The following is a 16,291-nucleotide window of genomic DNA, read 5'->3' as shown; positions in this document are numbered from 1 at the left end:
GTCCAGCTTGAAAAGCTTGCCAACACCTTTACAGGGCAAAAACTGGGGATTCCTGTGTGCAGGTCAATGGACTAGTGTTGTGGCCAGCGTGACTAGTCATTTTCTTGAATGTAGGATGAAGGTCTAAGGGAAATCTTTTCAGGATGAGCTGGGTACCCACAGCAGTTCTCTGACAAGCATGGCAAGACCACAGAGGTTTTGAAGCTGACCAGATGTCACAGTTCACAGAAGGGCAAACATCTGAATCACCGCGTCTAACTTCTGCCCCCACTGTAGCTAAACCGATTTAATCAAAACTGTGCTAAAAGTCCCTCGTGCTTCCCACTCACACTGCCAGAGCTCACACGTCGTTCTCTCACACATGGTTATAACAGCTTTTAAATACTTGCACTGAGGTGAGAAACCGTCTGAGCCACTTCAAAACCATGTTATGCCTTCCATCCTTTTGCAAATTAGACGGTGCAAGGCACAAAATGGCAGCGGCACAAGTAGAATAGCAGGCTGTGCACCCACCACAGATCAGATGGCCCAGACAGAGACAGTTCCCTCAGACAGGAAGGCATTTATATTTCCAGTTGACTACTAAATGTTGAGTGGTTGTATAAAACACTCAATTTGATCTTCTCCTCTTAAAATGTTGAAGAACTTATGGTCCTTTTAAGAGTGGAGAAAACAATCACAAAATATCTTACACTGTATACAGGATGGAAAAAAAAAAAAGGAAAAAAAAAAAGAGATATTCTTGTCCAAAATTTGTGAGTGGTATCCTGAGGGTATCTTTTGGGAAAACAAAACAAGTCCATTAACATTCAGTAGGGCTTGTTATGTCACAACACAAATGCAACTCTGAAAACTGTGACTCCATGTGCTTAATAAATTTATATTTAAAATATCAACTTTTAAAGGCTCCACCAGCACTGAAGAATAAAAGTATCTAGGTGAATATAGTAACTCTTTTCTTGCCATATCTCAAAATAGTTCCTGAGAATTGCAGTTTTCTTGCACCACAGTTCCCTGGGGCCTCAGGCCCACATTAAGAATTCAAGTGGGTGCTGAGCAATCTACAAATTATATTAGTCCGGAGAAAGAAGATGACACCATAAATTTTGTGAAAATGATGTTATGAAATGGAGAGAAAACAACTGTTTGTCTTATACTGCACAACGCTTTAGAAACACCTACTGGAGGGCTGCTATTGAAGCAGCTGCAACAGTGTTGGAAACCAAGAGCAGCAGAAAACTTTTATGCCCGTTTTCTCCCTCAAAGCTGTCCAGAGAAAGGGTATGAATGCCCACTCATATATACATATAAACTGACAGCAAATAAGGGCAAGGACTCCATGACCAGAGAACCCAGAACCCAAGGAATTCAGGGAATTATCTGCATTTCATAGGAGCGGGGGAGGGGTTGTTTCTACTTTTTTGTTGTTGTTTTTTATGTCAGTTAAATAAACTCATCACTTTTAGGCAGCAAGCAGGAAAATCTCTAGATCAGTAGTAACAAAAAAAAAAGTAAACAGAAAACAATTGTGTGAATTTCAGAAAACAGATTTGATAACAACCATTAATATGACTGTAATTAAGGTGATATTAAAATTACTGTAAAAAGCATGTGTATGTATATATATATATGTATGCATATATAGTTGTTGGGCTCCATTATTATGTTTTTTGTTATTATTACTAGCATTATCTGTAAATAGAGTTCCTGAAATGAGTTTCTAGTGCCTGTGTTTGTGTTTGTTTTTGATCCAATATCCCACCTTGGAGTCTTGGCGGTTACTGGCTCGCAGCAAACCAAAGTGAGATGATTATGAAGAGAAATGGAGATTCAGCAACCGTTCAACTGCAATCTCTAAGCCACACCTTTTTCGTTGACACATCTCTAGCGTCAGGAGGAAGAGAGAGACATGGGAGAATGAAACGCAAGTTCTGGGGCTCGGAGGGAAAGTAGGCAACTTTTAAGAATTTTTATGAATTCCTGCAGTTGTTTAGTTGTCTGCTTGGCTTTCCACATATCGGGTGACTCCATAAAATAGGTGGATTCAAGCTTTAAAAATTCCATTCATTGAAAACAGTGTGTTACAAATGGAAAACATTATTGCAACATATCTGGCATCCAGAGAGGGAGAATGTGGCTGTCGGCTCTAAGGGAGGACTGATGAAGCCTGTCTGTTGAAGGTTTCTCTCGGTATGAGCATTAATGGTTTGCTCTCCCCTGGGGATACTGCTCAGTTTATAACACCGCAGAAATTTGGAAGGAAAGATGTTGACATGTTGAGAGAGATCACACATTTGAGAACATAAAGTAACAACAAGTTCGGCTGAATGAAAAGCCATATGGTGCTGGGTCCCCCCACTCCAGCCTGCTCTGATTGTCATAAGAGAAAAGGAAGGGCAAGTGCTAAAGGAGCAGGACAGTGAGGGAACGTGGCAGCTGCTAGGTGGAGATAAACCTAAATACAGTTGATGTCTACAGCAATGCAAATGTGGTAAAACTGATATTGTCCTACAGTCACCATAATAGACTCTGCTGCTGTAAGACAGACACTAGATGATAGATCTTATTTTTATTGCTAAGAGGTCTTCTCTGGTGTTTCACAATAAGCATCTGTGTACCTGCTTTATGGCTGCTATCTGCCAGAGATGTCTGAGGACCATGTGTCTGTCTCCGCTCACCAGTGTGTTACCTCTCCTTGCTGAGGTAACAGGTGTTGCATCTCCCCATTCACTAAGAAATCTGCAGGAATTTTTTCTGATCTGACTGTCTGCTGGCCTCAGGCTAAACCCGTCTGAACACATGGTGAGAGCTAGAAAGAGGAAAAGAAAGGAAATGTAAAGCAGAGAAAGATGTTCCATTTACATACAAAGAAGAGCTGTTTAGGAAACACAGCTGGTGCCTTCCCCTTCCAGCTACAGCACTGGTACTTTGGACATGTAAAAGAGTAAAAGATATCTGTGGGACAGAGAGAAGCATTTCCAGTGTGTAGATGTAGCAGAAGACGGAGGAAGGAGAAGCATTTATTGGTATTCTTCCAATCCCATGACTGTACCTGGCACCTGATAGACCCTAAGAAGCACCTGGCTAGATGTTCCTGTGAAAGAAATTGCTTTGCACCACACTACGTGCGCCGTAACCAGAAAGGTATCCTAGCAAGCTTAGAAAAGATTTCCAGATTTCCAATTCTTTCTGATTCTCAGGGCTGATTTCAGGCCACTCCTTTCAATTACTTAGTTTTGGACCTGTGTCTATTTCTGCCCATTGCCTGCACAGCGAGCCAGAGCCCCAAATCCCCGAGTAGTAAATGGTATGAATCACGCAATACTCTCATAAACTTGAAGGACATAGTAGTAACAACTAAAACTGTCTGGTCCACACCCTGCCTGGAAAAGAGGACATAGCCAACATTTCCCCACATGAGTCTGCAATTAGGATAAGTTTTGAAAATTAGAGCTCCCTTCATGTGGCACTAATACAGTCCAGGGGGAACCACTGGGCCGAGCAGCCCAGACCAAGGAGGGCAGGGTGAGCATTGTGCAAGGATGCAGATTTGCAGTTCTGCAGTTCAGCGACAAGAAGAGGCTGGCCTAATGCTCTTGTACTAAAGATTTCAGCTCACAAAGCTGAGATCAGAAATCATCACATCTGGACATGAGAGCTGAAGGGAACACAAGGGTTACAGTTATAAGAAAATCAATTGTTTTGGGGAATTAGTGAAAGAATCTGGAGAATTTTGTATTTTTCTCTCTTTTCATTTGAAGAGTTTTGTCACTTAATAAGAAAAGTAGAAGTGTCTCTTACATGGAAATTAGGGACGGAACACTTCACACAGAATAGGACTTCATAGAGAGGGAGGTACTTGAAAAAAAGAAAAAAAAGAAGAAAAATAAAAGGAGAAGAATTGCTGTTGCATAGGCTTGGAAGGAAGAAAGATAAAAATGGCCAAGACTGTGTATGTGAAACAGACAGAAAGACATACAGCTTCCCTCTGTAAGCTAGCATCTTCAGTCCTAAAAAAACAACATCCCCACATTTTCACAACTAAGTAAGAACCAAAGGCTTTAAAATGTACAAATCATCAGCAGGCATTTCATGTCTCCTTCAGGAAGGGTGGGCCCTCCATCACTGGCTTCATGTCACCCTGCTGTCTCCCTTTCTCACTGCCGTAGCACAGCACTGAGGGTTGCTGCCCCTTCACGTCCTCCTGGTCCAGCTGGGCAGCGCAGCAGTGAAATAAAGTGCTCCTTCCTTGTCTGCACCTAGCACCCTTCTCTCTGGTCTCTAAGCCAGCTGTCCACAGGGCCATCTTGGAAACTGTCACTTCTCTAATGTTATTTACTCTGAGGGGGAAAAAAGGATAGATGTCAAGATCACTGCTGGACTTTTGGAAGATATACATTTCAGGCTTACACGTCTAAGACAGTGACTTCTCTGTGTGTTCACTAAAAAAACTGTCATTCCTGGAATGGGGCTACCTCTCCCATGTACATTTGGCTCATTTTCAAGGCACCAGGCATTTCCTGTTCCTAGTAACATTGCTTGTCATAAAGGCCAAGGAAAAATAAATAAAGAGCATGTGACGTATGAGCAGAACAGTCTCTGACCTGAAGGGTTTTCAAACAATTTCCATGGAACATGCACTGCAGAACTAGCCAAGTCAATGGTCTTCAAATCCAAAAGGTAAACATAACTCCTCTCCTAAATCCTTTCTGGAGCAATGCCACCTGAAATGTCAATTTGCTATATGTTTCACTGTTGCATGATGTAACTTCAGGAAATGATAGCTACAAAATTTATTAATCTCAGTGGGATTTTTCTGAGAAGAAAAGGAGAAGGAGAAGGAGAAGGAGAAGGAGAAGGAGAAGGAGAAGGAGAAGGAGAAGGAGAAGGAGAAAGGAATAAATAGTAAAGGCTTCTGATATTTGAGAGCAGAGACAGAATGAGAGACTTCAGGGACAGAAGTACCATGAGAGTGAAAATCGTATGATGATATGTTACTGAGTCAGTCATTTAAACCAACTTTAGTGTTGGTGGTAAGAATAAGCAGCTCAGGGGCATGATTCATCATGTCCTAAAGAAGACGTCCTAAACAGGTCAGACGAATTCTGTTCTGAAAGTACTTACTTTTCTCTGAAGTTATAAAGGGAGTCTAATGAGACTACATCAGAGGTGGTTTATTGGCCAACCATAGAACAAAAGCGCACGACACATTTAATGTTTAAGGAAGGGTTAGGTATATACCAGCCAGAATTTCTGCTCCAGAAGCTTTATTTTTTAATTGTTTTACAATCATTTAATTACCATTGCTCCATACATATACCATTTAATCATTTTCTCCTTTCTGCCCTCGGCAACAAATTCACTGGTATGTGACAAGGCTGGCACACTAAATAGAGAAGCTCAGCCTTAGCAGAGCAGGTTATAGCCATTACTATAGAAGTGAAGGGCATAGGAAGATCAGAGAGGAGACACAAACGTGCCTATGCAAGTTGCACTTTGAACATAATCATACAGAGCAGGACTGGAAAGGACCTTGCAGGTCATGTGGTCATGACCTTGCTCTTAAAGGCAAGCTCCATCAGACTTTCTAGAACTGAACTATTCCTGTTAAGTACATGTTTAACTGTTCTTAAAAAGCCTTCGGCAACAGCGATGCCATTTATTACTGTTAGTTTAACTTCTATTTACACTTAGAGATACTTTTTTTGTTGTTTTTCCCATTTAACTTAAATTTCTCTTACAGCAACATACATGCTGCTCCCAGAGTGTGTGGATAAGAGATTATTCTCTTCAGCAGCTTTTATGTAGCTGAAGGCTGTTGTCATATCTTCCTCCAGTCAGATTGTCATCCTTAGGCTATTTTTTTCAGTCTTCCCATGTACATAATGCTTGCTAGACCTGGGATCTTTCTCATTTCTCTCCTCTCTCCACATGGTCCATATCTTAAATACAGTGTGGTGGCTGAAACAGGATACAGTTGTCCAGCTAAGACTTTATTTGCTTAGGGTAGAAGGATTTTTTTCCTGAGTCTTATAAATAATTTTTCTGTTTATACACAAATGAATGGAAAATTCACGAATTCTTAAGAAATGCTGCAATAAACCTTTCCTGATTGTAGGGGTGATGGTGAAGTAAACAGCATCTGCAGGATGTAAAAAGAAAATTATTAGTGGCAATGCTGAAATTAAACTAGAAAGGAAATATCTTGCTCTCTTTTTACACAAGCCCCATCTTACACAAGGAGACATAAGGCAGAGGCTCCACATCAGAGCAGGTCCCAAGCATATCCCAACACATCCTCTATGAGAAATAAACCTGACTGCACAGCCTACGTGGGACCCACAGTGTGCTTTGCCCAGGTACTCAGTTGTGACAAAGCAGCACAGTGCAGTTTCTCTGAAATGCAAATAGGCACAACCACAGACTAAGGCCAGGATTTCAAATTATGCTGTTCAGAAGTGCAAGGTCTAATTCTGTATTACTCAGCATCAGATACTCAGTGCATTTAAATACCTTATGATGCAGTTGTACAACCAGTATGTAGACACCTCCCTCCTCATCATTTTAGACATCCTGATGATTTTGGAAATTCCAGTAGAATTTCCCTCTGAGCCACATCTGATGGTGTTTGCAGCTCTCCTCATGCTCATGCATGTCAAAACACCGATATTTTACAACCGCAGTATCAATGCAATATAGCACAATACTATTCAAATAGGTGTTTAGAAACATATCTTCTAATGATTAATCTAGTGTTTGCATGACTGAAACCGAAGCACTTTGTGCTTTTAGGCATGTCATTACTGGTAAAACATAAGGCTTCATTCCAGGCTCTGGCACTGCTCTGAGTTTGCAAAGACTGCTGGTGGATCCCTATTCCTTACGCTACGACCATCAATAGATACTGCTGGGAAATACAACAGAAGAATTAAAAATAAATGTATGTTTTTTTGTTTTGCCTAGTTTCTACAAGTTTGCTAATCTTTATAGAACAGCAGGAAATCACACTGCAGTAAACCATGAAGATCCTGTTTAAAATCCTCCTCAGAAAATACAGTTTAACGCTGTCAGAGCAGGGGAACTGACCACTTATAGGCCACCGAGTGACTCAGTAGCACCAGTAAGCTGACTTAAAATAAAGAACAAGCTTTGGGAAATCTAAACCTCAGGTACCTGGACTGCGTCCCGACCCGTATCACATGTAAATATTTTTATTTTGATCCCAGTCCAATAGTCTGAAGATGACAAAGCATGCTCAGTTTTCTGAAGCCAACGAACATTTGAAATCCTTTGTTTCATACTTTTTCCTGGTTACAGTGACCAAGAAAGCAAAGACAACTGTTCCAAAGGATCATTTGTTTTGTTGTCTTTTGCATTACTTTCCTAGATATCTTCAAAAAAAAAAAAAAATGTCTGGATGATTGGCTTGAACGGTCCCGGCGTTTCGCATTTCTGCTTTACACGGGAAACATTTATATAAATAGCCCCACCATACTTAGGGGAGCAGATTAGCAAATTGCCGTTTTGTTCGCTGCCTTGTGGGAACTTTCCCAAGGGGGGTCCCAGCGCGCAGCACGGTAAGAGCCGGGTGTCGGCTGGATCATCCCGGATGGTTTCATCAATCTCTGCGCAAAACCGCACCGCCGACACTCGGTGTCGGGGGGCGGGCGCGTATTTCCTTTTTATTTATTTATTTATTTATTTATATGTACTTTGCTTTTCGCTGACGGCTCTCCCCACCTCGGTCCCGCTGGGGGGGGGGGGGGGGGGGAACAGGAGGAGGCCGGGGGCTCCCCGAGCCCGGCGGGGGCACAGCGGGGCTGCGGCGCTGCCACGGCGTGAGGGGCCGCCGGGGGGACGAGGAGGAGGAGGAGGAGGAAGAGGAGGAGGAGGAGGACGGGGAGAGGTAAGGAAGGCGGGCGGAGGGCGGGGAGGAGGGGGTGGAGCGGGAGGGGGGAGCCACTTTCTTCGTGAGTTGAAAAACGCACCCCCCTCCCATTCCCCCCCCCCTCCCCTTGGCCCCCGGGGGAGAAACCGTGGCTGAGGAGGCTGAACAGAGCTGAGCCGAGCCGGGCCGGGGTGAGTGCGTCCAGGTCCCCGTCCCGGTGCCGTCCTGGGGAGCAGCGGCTTCACCTGCCCGTGCCCCCCCGGGGCACCGCCGATGAGTTGAGCCCCCAGCCGCGCTCCCGTGGAAGGTAGGCGGTGGCACCCGTGTCTGGCGCCTGGGGAAGCCGAGGGACAGGAAAAGGGGGATTTGCCCCGTGCGACTTCCTGCCGCTTTCCTCCTCCTCCTTCTTCTTCTTTCTTTATTTTTCATTTATTTATTTTTATTTTGCTGGGGAAGTCGCTGCCGTAACTCGCGGTGCCCAGCCGGCCTTGTGCAGGGGGGCGCCCGCACTCGGTGCCCCTCCGCCGGCTCTCAGGTTGACATCGGTGCATGCAGCCGCTTCGCTGACCTCCAAAAAATGTAAAGCTGCGAGGTTTTCCTGCTTCTTTTCTTCCAAGCTGGAGCTGCTGCCTTGTTGGACGTGAGCAGTGACAGCGTAAGAAGTGGCTACAGCTGTGAATGAAATAGAGGAAATGTTGCTCAAGGAGCTGGGGGGTTTTGGTCACCCTGAGAAAACCAGTTGCAGTTTAACGCTAAAGTTTTAATGTAGCCTAAACAAAGGCAACGCAAATCTCCGCTAAAAATTGCCACATCACGTTTATCTTGCCAGCAATTATTGTAACTCAGCGCAGTATTTCAAGAAGGGAACAATGCAGCTGAAGGGCAGCAGTGGGAATCAATAATTCAGATTGTGCTTATTGCTCTGAAAGACTCTTGCTGGGTAGCCTTGGGCAAGTCGCCCCACCTCTCCACGTCTCTGCTTCCTCCCTCGTAAAACAGATAAATGCACTCGCCCGCTTCACGGAGGTGTTGAGAGGCTTAATGAATTTCTTTCAGAACCACTTGGAGATCCTTGGGTGCATTTTTTTTCTACAGAAGCGCTAAATATTGTTCCAACTAGGAATTCTTTTATTGTGTGTCACTGCTTATATGTGTTTCTTTTGTGACCTACATTGGTTAAAGATTTTAAAGGAAGTCAGCAAAGACAAGTTCTGCATTGGGATTTTCCCAACTGTAAACTTCACTAGCAAGCAAAATTAAAATACACTGATCGTAGGCAGTTTCATTGGGAAAGAACTGTTAGTGCTTTAACAAAATACTATTTTATTTTCTTATTCAATATAAGAGTTTGGTTTTGTTGCTTAAAGTATTGGAATACTTATCATAATCTTGCATTGCCATGAGAGGAAAAAAAAAAAAGAGTGCTGTTATTTGATACAAGAGCAAGATAGGAGAATAGTATATAAACATATCTGTATCCTGTGCCATGGATACAGGCCTCAGAAGACACTGGGTGCTGGTTTGTCATTCCATAGCCATGTACAATCTCTTCCAAAACCAGTACTTCGGTCACAGAATATACAGAAGAAATAATTGGCTTCTTATGGTAAAAGCTGAGAGATTTTAGTTGCCCAAGGGAGCTCAGCTGTTATCACAGTTTATTTTACATGCTCTAACTAGGTATTTAGTGCATTTCTGTATCATAGCGGAGAGGAAAATGTGTTTAATTACCAGGCTGAATGTTAGGCTTGATTTTCATAGGTTGAATGCAGTTACAATAAAGTAAAGAGGAGTAGCCGAAAGCTAGTTTAGAGTGGTGGTTCTGTTTTGGTACTTCTTAAAGGCTCATCTCAAACGCTGTGTGCTCCATTTCTCATTCTCAAGTACTCAAACAGCAAGCACATACACTTTTTCAAAAAAGTTGTTCTGTTTTTTTCTCCAAATAAAAAAGCCTGGATCAGTGGTGGTAGAAAGTCATTTCCATCAACAGGTAGCTGTTGAGCTGTGGATGAACATAGCCATCTGATTTGCTGGTGGAGAAATCCATCACGTCCATCAGTACCTGGCAGTCTGAGCAGTGAGAGCGGAGATCAGATGAGGATGTCAATGAGTCTGTACAACTGAAGTGTCCCTTCTCATGGAAGTGATTGCATTTAGTTAAAACTGAGTCACATTCCTAGGACTGCGTTTGGAAACTTGCACATCTGGCACCCACAACATACTCTAGAAACAAGCAGAAAAGTTTAGTTACTACTGCTATTGTTCCTGGACATTTTGAAACAAATAAAGCCTTTTTTTTTTTTCCCTCTGCGCAGATTAAAAATGTAAACAAGGAAACAACTTTCTGTAACCATCGTTTCCTGGTTTAGACTTGATAATCCGAGTCAGGAGAGTAGAAGAGAATGTCTTTTTACTTACCAAGTTGTATTGGCAAATATATTTCAGCCACAAGTTTGTCCTGACTGTTTGCACTTTCCTTGCTGTTTCCATTCAGCTGATCTAGATAAAAGAGCTGAACTTCAGTCCCCTGAAGTTACTACAACATGGTGCCAATTTGTGTTCACAACTGCAGCCACGTATTTATTATAAATAGGCTTAATATTTGATTGAAAGCCTTTCCTTTGAGCTGCTTCTCTGTTCGGGTGGATAAGCCTTGTACCAAAGCATGGAGGAACATGGTCCAGGGATGATGTCCCAGATGTGCTCAGGGCGCGACTTCTTCACTATAATCAGGAGGTCAAGTTTCTGCTCACCTATACAAGGATTCATTCACTCCACAGGTTCAAAACTTCCTCTTGCAAAACCCATGGTATGTGTCTGTCAGCACAGCTAAGCACGGTGGGGATATGGTGAGGTGTGAAGTTGCTTCATTAGCAAAAACCCCAAACCCTTGTATACTGCACTTTTTCCAGACTCAGTTATTTGCTTAGGATGGGAACAGAGCAGAGCCTGCATTAAAACCTGCCAGGAAAAATTAAATTTTGCTGATGTGACATGGGTCCTTTCTCACTAGTGCTTGGTCATCAGATGTTTAGCGGAAGCAAGGTGTTGTTAACATAGTCCTGACCTATGAGATCTGGTCATTTTTGGGATCACATGAAGGACAGAGCACTGGAAATAGCTTCTCCCGTCAGATGCTGACATCACCCTTTCATCTGTTGTTGGGGCACAGTCAGGTGTTAAAGCCCAGGCACAGTAAGGCCGTTATTTATTAAGCCTGAAATTACCTTTGCTTGGTTTTTTTCTTCCCCCCCCCCCCCGCTTAGACTCATAGAGTGTACAGCAGAGATTGGCAACAGCCTTATTCAGAACAGACAATGAATCGCAGGGACTCTGGTTGTTTTACTCAGGTAGGTATTGTATTTCAGTAGCAGGTAGACTTAATTTTAACATTAGAGTTCTACTACTACAGTTGTCCTGGTTTATGTTCTTGCTTTTTTTGTTGTTGTTGCCTTTTCTCAGAAATAGTAAATATGCTGAATGTTTGATGGAAACTGTGTGCCATCATAAGTGTTCTAATGAAGTAGCTGTTTAGAGCTATTAAAGTATTCCTAAAAGTTGTTTGAAAAAAAAACTGTGGCTGTCCTATCATTTTAAAGCTTTTTAATCAGATCCTTGTGACTGTGGTGCATTACATTTTTCTACTGAAGCAGTCTATAAGGTCTCAGTTGCGCTGCGAGAGCCCTGCCTGCACAGCTCAAGGTCAGAAATGAGACTACACAATTCTAAATTTCAAGATTAGCATATTAATTTTATGGTTGTGTTGAAGCCTACTCAAGCAACTTGGTAATCCCAACTGAGTAGCTAAGTTTCGCAGGAGTAGCGTAACCTTTATCTGTATCTGCATTTGAGGCTTCTTTCCATGAAAATGTACTTGGCGCTTCATATCAGGGCTGTTCTTGGCGACAGCAAGACAGTAATCACCCTGAAGGAGCCCCATGACAATATATTTGATGGTCTCTCTGACTTTGTACCTTGGAAAAAGTCAGGTGCATCTGATAATAAAGAACAGCATATTGATCTGTGAGATGTGGCTATCAGGTAGGGTGGTGCAGTTAAGGTCCGCAAACACAGAGGCATTCATTTTGCAATCTTTTCATGTTCGTGAGTTGACTAACATAAATGTCTTTGGTCTTTGCTGGTGCTTCTATGTGCTGTCAGTATACATTAACATAAATGAAAAGTAAAAATTATTATAGTTTTGTGTGCTAGACTGAGTCATTACCCGGGTATGGAAACAGTTAAAATGCGCTTTGATTCCATAGCAAGTGAAGGATGTGTTGCACGATACATTCCCATTTGTTTGTATGACATCTTGCAGAAATGCTTTACGGATATAAATACTTACTTGATATCTTCAGCTGCTGAAGTGTGTAGATAGGTGTAGATACGCAGAGAGAAAGAACTGGTTTTATAAAACTGCATCTGGGACATTCATCTCCATTCATTCATGTCCAGCATCTTGGAGGCAATTGAATGAAGGTCCATTATCACAATAAGCAGGAAAGTTTAAAACTGTTCATTGTACACGGTGGAGGTGAACAATAAGCCAGGGGACTTAAAACTTTTACAGATATTTGGAGGAGTAAAGACCGAGATTAATAAAGAAGCATTAGTTGGAAAAGAGGATAGAAACTAAGGTCAGAGATGGAAACACCAGCATCAGTATCAGAAGTCTCTGGTGCTGTAATCGGTCACCTGAAATGTGAGGGAAGCTCCATGGCGTGCAACAGTTTGGGTAGGCTGGATTAATCAAAAAGAGGAACTTCATTTTGACAGCAGTAAAGTTGCCTCTCCCCTTTTACACGTATGATTAATTTTTTTCTGTCCTTTATTTGCACCTCCTGCCTATTGGCAGTCATGCTCCGAACGTTTTGCAGCTTTTACTGTGCGCTGTAATTCTGCTTGATCCATGCGTAGATCACAGTAACCTCAAATAATCTCTTCCTTTGCCTACTTCCCGTTGTGAGACACTGTTTCGCTTTTAGCTGGTGGGCTGCCTTCACTGGAATCCTTCTGCATGGTTTCTGATATCCTGAACCCAAGTGTTTACACGCTTCCAGACAGCTGAATGGGTCTGCTTGCATGGGCCAGAAATAGCTGTACTTCGTAGCAGCTGCCAGATTAATTGTCTTTCACCACCCAAATTGTTACAGGAACTTTTGTTCTGTTTTTCTGCACTATTACAACAATAGTCCTAGTCCCTAAAAGCGTCCTACATTCTGTAACAGTTTAGCAGAGGGACGAGTGGTTTGCAGATTGACCTCTGGGACATCAGTGGGTGGGATAGTGGAGTTAATATTTTCTTTTGGCCTATAGGAAGATTCTCAAACTTTCTTTCTTTAGCGCTAGCTTCTGTGAAAGCTATTTTTAATTATCTAAATGGCGTTTTACAAATTATTTCATCTTGGGGTAAGATAAAAAGTTGCTCTAAAGGGGATCTTTCAGTGGTAATTCAAAGTTTTATGTCTTTGATGGTAAAAGTGACTGAGCTTTCATTTCATCCACTGAGTGTGGATGCCTTAACAGGCATGTCTGTACTAGTTGGGAATGAGTGCCTTTATGGTTCTGTATATCAAAATTACTTTCTTATTCATTCTACATGGTGAAGTGTATGGAATAAAAGATCCCAGTAAGAGTTAAGAATAGTAATATTAGTGCAACCAAAACATTATTGAGAAAGCATTTGTGTGGTGGAATAAACTATAAAATAGCAGAGAATTCCAAATTCCCAGGCTATGGTTTGGGCATGCAGACAATTTAAATCTTGTCTTCACTTGAGGCAGAGAAAAGGTTATGCATTCAGTGTGTGTATGTTAATTTATATATGTGGTAGTAAAATAGACAAGTAAGATTTTAAATGAAAGGAATAAGCAGATGAAGTTTCCACAGCAGATAACTTACATATCCTACTGTAAACTTATAAAAATATTTTGTAGTTACTGTTCTGTCTGTAGCACAGTGTAGTATGAGTGTAAGCCATTGTTCTCAAAGAATGATACTCACACAGCTCTTTACTGTGCTAAATAGATCCATTGAATTTTGCACTTAGATGGAAGGACAGGCACAAGTTTAAATCTTGACTGACATGATGTCATATATTGATAATTAGTTTAGGAACTGGTTCTTTCTGGTTGTCTTTATGATTTTCACAGTACAGCTGGTATTCAGATATGAGCTGATGTGAAGCTTATTTTAAGGTATTTCAGATCATTTTAGAACAAGTGCGAAACAAACGCATGGGTACCTGAGCTATACATTCTTTATTGTAGATTTGATTCAGAATCATATTTGAGACTTCAGTATATAAGCTTTTAAATACTTTTGACATTATGTAATTGCAATGTAGCATATTTCTCATAGTGGAAAAAATCAGAGGAAGAAGTGAAGTAATGTCCCCTGGTGGTTAAGGTCATAATAGGTATTTTCAAGTTGTAAGCAGTGATTCTACACCTTCCTGGCATTTTCACTGGAGAGACAGATAGAAACTGGTTTTATCCAACTATTCAGGAGGAGGCTGGAGGAAGGACTCCCAACTGCTCTTGTCCTGGAACATGAGTTTCTCCTGCACTGGTGTCCAGCCCAGCTGCTTTGAAAGGGACTTGGAGTACTTGCTGATGTGGGAACTGCATAGCTTGGGAGTTTGGACACCAGATTTGTTGTGATTGCTGCAGCACAAAGTTTATACTTTTCTTGGTCCCGCTGTGCTGCCTAATTTTGCGCTCAGATTTTTCTATGAGTCAGTAGGAACTGAATGGCAGCATACAGGAATTGGTTTCTATTGACCCTTTCACTCTGTGTTTTCATGGAGTTAGTCTGCATTGTTTTGTCCTTAAATGTTATTGGATTCAGTAGGTGACTTGGTTGCTCTCTTGTTTTTTAATACGTTTGCAAAATATTCCGATCGGTGGTAAAACTGACAAAATAACTCAATTGCTATAAGCACTGTGGTTTTGAAACATCACTGCTTATAACTGATAAACTCAGTTTTATAGATGCTGGTCCTCCGCCATGAGGTAGAGGAGGGCCCAGGGCCTCCGTGGGTGTAGGTGAGGCAAGAGCTCTGTGCTGTGACAGTCGTTCCCGGTGGGACTGAGTGGACAGGTGTGGTTTGTACATGTCCCAGCCCTGGCTCTGGGGAAGTGCTCTCATACAGAAACCTGAATAATCCATGGTGTTGCGATGCCTTCTGTTGGAAATTTTAATCACCAGCAATCCCAAATACTACCTTTTCTGGTGTTGGATGTACAAGTTGATGAGACCACCATTTGAGGGGTGACGCATGGACTGGTCTCAGAGATGGTACCAAAGACACCTGTGACTTCTTTCTTCTAGGAAGTGATAAAAGTGTTGCCCCAGCAAAAATCATGCACAAAGTATAGTGCTCTTCAGAACTGATACCACAGAAAACCATGGTTCTCCAAATGGCTTATTTTTTTTTAGTGCTCCACAAGAAGATCAGATTGCTTCGAGGATGGCTGTGCTGGCTGGTGGTCCCAACCAAGCTGTTCCTTCTCCACTCCCCCTTCTCCTGCTCCAACCTTCTCGCTGCTGGAGCTGTCTTTCATTGCACAAGTAGCTGGAGTAAACAGGGCCTAGGTTTTCCTTTAAACAGTGTTTATTTGGTGAACCTACTGTGTATATACCAATGTCCAGTTCAATTAGTAGCATTAGTTTAACAATTCCTTTTTTTTTCTCCAGTCGAACATCCACTCTTTAATGCAGATGGGGAGAATTGAAATAGTTAAGATTTAGTCTGTTTTTTTTCTAGAATAAATGGTGTTCTTTACTGTTAGTTTCTGCTCGCAATGGAGTGGAAATCATGCCAAATGCTCTTTCAGTCTAGGACTGAGTGACAACCTTTCAAAGCACATGGTATATTAACATTTTCTTCTGCGGGCAAGCATCCTTCACTCTCCTTATATTTAATACTTTATCAGGTTGCGGTTTCCAAACTGAATAAAAAACCAGTTTCAGAAAAGGTTGAGTTGCTTGGTAAAGTTTTTCTTGGAAGATGCAGTTGGTAATGATGTCGTGTAATATGAGAACAAGAAATTCTTTTAACTTAAAAAAAAAAAAAAAAAAAGTAGTATTGTGAGTGAGATTTAAGTGATCAGAAAGCCCAAGCTCCTTTACTTTTGTGCCCCATGTATTGAACAAACTTGTTGCAGTTTCGCTCACAACTGGTAAATTGGAGTTTATGTGGCAGTTATCTATCCATGTTTGGATTCACCTAAGCTATGGAGATAATTGGATTTCATATGTATGTTTCCAAACAGTGCTGTATTTTTCTTCAGGTTTTAGTATGCAAGTTAGTTAACTAAGGAAACATCAAAATATGGTGTTCGACACAAAAAGTATGCATTCTACTTTGGTGGTTTGGGGTTATTCCACCCTCCTGGT

At 41.9% G+C, this 16,291-nt stretch overlaps 1 protein-coding gene across 3 annotated transcripts in view; it reads left to right on the top strand.

The window, feature by feature from the left end:
• The first annotated feature begins 7,766 nt into the window (after positions 1-7,766).
• Positions 7,767-16,291, top strand: part of DSE (dermatan sulfate epimerase) — a 35,502-nt gene continuing 26,977 nt past the window's right edge. Inside the window, exon 1 of one of the 3 annotated variants that reach the window (XM_066994390.1) lies at positions 7,767-7,906. The gene's annotated coding sequence lies outside the window, so the exon portion shown is untranslated. Of the gene's footprint in view, positions 7,907-8,000; positions 8,196-16,291 lie in introns of those variants that run through there. The other 2 variants (XM_048065476.2, XM_048065477.2) reach the window with 2 other exon arrangements.

The sequence above is a fragment of the Anser cygnoides genome, chromosome 3, assembly GCF_040182565.1.
Source record: "Anser cygnoides isolate HZ-2024a breed goose chromosome 3, Taihu_goose_T2T_genome, whole genome shotgun sequence".
Classification (NCBI taxonomy): Eukaryota; Metazoa; Chordata; class Aves; order Anseriformes; family Anatidae; genus Anser; species Anser cygnoides.
Note: the sequence above shows the minus strand (reverse complement) of the source record. Positions and strands in the feature narration are given on the sequence as shown.